Source organism: Alosa sapidissima, chromosome 18, assembly GCF_018492685.1.
Source record: "Alosa sapidissima isolate fAloSap1 chromosome 18, fAloSap1.pri, whole genome shotgun sequence".
NCBI lineage: Eukaryota > Metazoa > Chordata > Actinopteri > Clupeiformes > Clupeidae > Alosa > Alosa sapidissima.
Window position 1 is genome coordinate 24,501,812 of NC_055974.1, and position 5,000 is coordinate 24,506,811.

At 44.0% G+C, this 5,000-nt stretch overlaps 1 protein-coding gene across 5 annotated transcripts in view; it reads left to right on the forward strand.

Moving 5' to 3' along the window:
• nlgn2a (neuroligin 2a) overlaps positions 1–5,000 on the forward strand; it is a 114,078-nt gene that overhangs the window by 27,321 nt on the left and 81,757 nt on the right. The gene's annotated exons all lie outside the window — the stretch shown is intronic.

Consider the following 5,000-nt stretch of genomic DNA (forward strand, 5'->3'; position numbering starts at 1 on the left):
TCCACAAAACCCAACATAGGCTAATCAAGGATATATGTTTTATACTTTTAGTTTTTATTTGAAATATCTGCATTGATGGGGGCAGTAGGCAAACGTTAGGCCTACTTTCGTTTTGCACTTCAGCTTGTATTCGGTGTAAACAAACAAGCATGCGTGAAAGTCTGGAGTTGTCAGTAGCGTTCTACCTTTGAATAAAATGGGAGTATTACGGGAGGCTACTTTTGTGCCGGTTCGCTACAGCTATATTTTGCATATTGCAGCCAATACGTCAACTGGGCTAAAAGGAATGTTAGGTTACCTTTCCTTCTCTCACTGCATTCTCAGAATCTCATCCTGTTCCTCCTATATCCAATGAATTCGGTGGATAGAAGAACTAATTTCATCTTTGCTGGCTATTCTAACTTTCCGCTTTTTCTGCGCGCTCTTGGATTTGATAGAAGCGACTACTAGCGAGTCACAACGCGAAACTGCTAACGTTGATGGGAGGTGTAGTTTTTATGCTGCATTCGCGACGTGATTCTATGGTTTGCACCAGTAATGTTTCTCGATGTTGCGGTATATTTTATAGACAAACATTGACATGGTTAGAAGTAATTCGCACCAGTGCGCCTAAATATTTTTTTGCACTCGGACGGCATCATTTTTACTCACATGTGCGAGTGAAATGGGCGCACTGTAGAGCCCTGACACACATAAGTCTGTGTGTGGGTGTGTGAAGGGGGGTGTTTCTCTCTGTGTGCATCTGCCAGAACTGCGTAGCATCCTTACCTGTGTTCACATATCCAACTGGCAGTGTGTGTGTGTTGCAGGCAGCCTCAGTCGTGACATCAAACCGCATGTACTAATTTGCTTGCCATGAGGAATTAAATCTTCAGATGGCAGAGGGAACAGAGAGAGAGAGAGATGCACACACATACACACAGATATGCGTACACACAAAGCCCTTCTGAAGACATCATATCACACACATGACACAAACCTACTGTAGAATTGACATGCATGCATGTCCAGTATACAGGTCTCGAAGGCTCATTGTGACGTGTGTGTGTGTGTGTGTGTGTGTGTGTATGTATGTCACACACATACATACTCTCACACACGCAATCACATGAATACACATGCTCTCACACACGCATACACACATACACACATATGCATTTTCATGCCTGATTGCTTGAGACAAATTGACACCCCCATAAAAGGCTGTAGAGTAGGACAGAAAGCTCTGTCTAGCACCTAACAACGCTAACAAGCCAACGCAACCCTTAAGCACCAAAGGCTTTTATGTCAACACATTTGTGCACTCACAGTTCGCCCCAACTGAGGGAAAATAGACACGCATTTCGCTTGCATCAATACACAAACACAGATTCAAACATACGCGCACACACCTATTTACACACACACACACACACACACTTTACCCATTTACACACACACACACACACACACACACACACACACACACACACTTACACTCACTCTCTCTCTCTCTCTCTCTCTGCCTCTCTCCTCCCTCATGGTATTGCTTGGTATCTGTCCCATGCACATAAGAGCACAAATACCTGATGATTTATTTACTCTGACACACTTATACACACACACACACACACACACACACACACACTTAAAGATTGTGAGATAGGAAGGTGAAGGAAAGCAGTGTGTTGGATGTAATGAAGGGAGAGGGACATGTTGGAGCAGTAGAACCTGTAGGCATAGTTCGAATTACGGGGGGTACTATACCCCCCAATGAAGACCCAGTACCCCCCAAAGACACAGAAATATCAGTTTTGGTGGGATCAGATCATTTTTCTGATATTCTGAAAAATACCATTACAGTTACAATCCAAGTCAACTCCTATTTTCACTGTAGGAACATTTGAATGTAAAGCGATTTCAGACACCCCTACTGTGGACCGTACCATTTTTAACCACCGTGGCGCTACAAGAAACGGAGATAGAGAACAAGCAAGTGTCAACGCTGAATGACAAAACGCTAGGTACATTTCTCCAGTAGGCTAAATTCATCTAGCTTGTTGAAAATGTGTTATTTTACAACCTTCATTTATTAACGTGTTTTGTTCTTTCATAGCTCATGTCACGTCTTCTTACATTGAATTACCGGCTACTTACCTGCTACTGTTGCTGCACAACACATGTTGCACTTGGCGATCATGGTGGGGATTGATATGGTAGTGGACCATGATGGTCATAGAAGAAGTGAAGGAGCAGTACCCCCCAGCTATGGTGGGGTCATTTGCACTCTGCCTGTAGAGCTGCAGCCATGGCGCTTTTAAAGGGACACCAGGCAAGCCTGATGCTTTTTCTCTACGAAGCTCCCCCTACCGTCTGTACGTGTCGATACGTATGCGAGCCCTCGCTCGGTCTGAAGCTCTTTTCCTTTTCTTTGCATCTTCCATCAAGGGTTTTCGCTGCTTCTTCGCCGGCTCTGCCATTATACACACGTTTGCAACAATCTCTAGCGTTTCGTTAGCCTGCCTCTGTGCTGTGGATGCAGGATGGAAACTGAAACTGCTTCGGTCGGCGGGTACGATACACTGAACTTGCAAGCGGGATATTCTTCCTACAGGCAGTAGGGGCGGGCGAGAGAGTCTTCATTCGCCCTGTAATGAGTCATTTAACCATATACTGACTTACGAAGATGAGTAATTAACACAAAAACGTTGCCTGGTGTCCCTTTAAAAGGAGTCGCGGGGGAAATTGGGTCCATTTGGAGGTAGACAGTGGAGGGCAAATGAACTTGGACGGAACCAATACTACCCAGTTAATGATAATGAGAAGAAACGCATATTGAGGCAAAGACAGAAGTGTGTGTCTCTCTCATTCCCCCTGCTTATTGTCCTCCCTTTATATCGCTCTCTCCCTTCATCTCTCCCTCTCTCTCTCTCTCTCTCTCCATCTCTGTATCCACCCCTTCTCTTTGCCCCCTCCTCTCCCACTGAACACTCCCTCCTTCTCTCTCAGTGGTGGGAAGTCATCATGACTGAGATGACTCAGGAAGAGAGGGTTCAGTCGAGGAGATGAGACACAAGGCCGAGTAGTCCAGTGCAAAAAGACAGAACGCTAGACCAGTCTCCCCATGTGTCTGACTATCTCTAGCGTCTCTCTCTATCTCTCTCTCTCTCTTCTGTCTCTCTCTCCTCCTCTCCTCTCTCTCTCTCTCTCTCTCCAGTCTCTCTCTCTCTCTTCTGTCTCTCTCTCTCTCTCCAGTCTCTCTCTCTCTCTTCTGTCTCTCTCTCTCTCTCTCTCTCCCTCTGCAAATGTCCAAGAACGCTTCCATCTTCCACACCTCTGATTATTTGTCTTCCCTTTACTCACGGTCTCGCATGCATGCATACATACATACAGTGTCCATATTTCTCTTTTACACACACACACACGCACACACACACACACACACACGCACGCACACACACACACACACACACACAGTTTGGTATGCAAATGCAAACACTAACTATGCAGTTGAATTCCATTTCGTCTTTTTTGGCATAGCTCACTGGTGTCGCAGTATCTCCAAAGAGGTATATTTTACTGGACTATTTTACTGAAACCCTACTAATGGACATACATAAAACCTGCAATGATAATGATGGTCATCCACTGTTCCTCTGTGATGCTATCAGCTAGCCGTTAATTGTCTGCTTGCGGGCGAGTCGACATGGGCTACTTTTTGTGAAATATGCATCTTCCTAATTACTCTACACTGTACATACAAGGTTTTGGAGGTGTTAGCTATTCCTCAATTGCGTTTTCTTCTTTTTACTGCAGAGGGATAACAACAAATGTACCCCCTCCCCTCACCCCCCTCCCTGGGTAGCCAAAATCTGGCCCCTTCTGTGGCCGAGTCTCAGTCAGTGCTTTTCTCTTCAGCCTGGTTCATTGGCTGGTCACTGATGGTTCATTGGTTGGTCACTGATTGTGTGCTAAATATGTGCTTGTAATGCTCCCTCTCTCTTTGTGTGTCTGTGTGTGGTCGTCAATCCCTAACTTTCCCCTTTTATCCCAACATGGACAGGTTGTTGAGAGAGACAGAGATTGTGTGTGTGTGTGTGTTTATGTGCAAAATCTATAGGCAACACTAACACCAAGATATTCACCATGAAATTATGACGGTCAAGCGTTCCAGACACAGAATAAAGTGGCTTAGCCAGCATCCAACCTACGTGTCTGTGTCCTCATCACACTTCATAATGTACCATCTCACCATACAGTTAATAATATTGTTAATAATATTGTTATGTATATTATATAAACTGTCTGTGTATAGGGGGTCAGTCATAGTAGCACTGAAGGATGCAGTAAGTGGCTTCACAGTAACGGCTTTTGCTTTTGCAACTCCCAACTCTTGTGTACTTTTGTAGTTGTTCACTTCCTGCTAGTCTTATCCAAAGCCACGTACAGTGTCATATTTTTTCCCTTTTATCACCATGTGAGTTTTCTCAACCTCGTAACCTGGGTATTTTTACCTCCTGGTGCCTCGCAGTCATTGGCAAGTTGCGGAATTTTTAAATCCCATTTCACACGCTTGTAAAAAAAGTTGTGAAATTCAGAAAAATCCATTGAAAGTTTTGGAAAAAGTCTAATGAATGTAGGTCAAATGGAATTAAATTATGCCATTGTGCTCTTCCATGGGTAGTGTTTCATTGTGCAAATTCTTGCAACCTGATACTGTTTCCACTTCAATTTTCTTGAGCTTGAGAAGCCTATTAAAAAGAAACGGAAAAGGTTATTTAATATTCGTTCAATAATTAGGTCCAACTTTTGTGGAGTGAAAGTGAGATATTTTGTCTACTGGTAGGCCTGGCTCTATTAATTAGGGATCCTTCTAAAAGTCATGTATACGTTTTAAAATGTTACCAGTGAAAATGGGTTAGAACCCTCCACCTTCCTCTTTAAGAGAAACTATAGGAGCTTTCACTCTTCACTCAAGTGTGTGTGTGTCTGTGAGGGTGTGCGTGTGTGTGTGCTTGTGG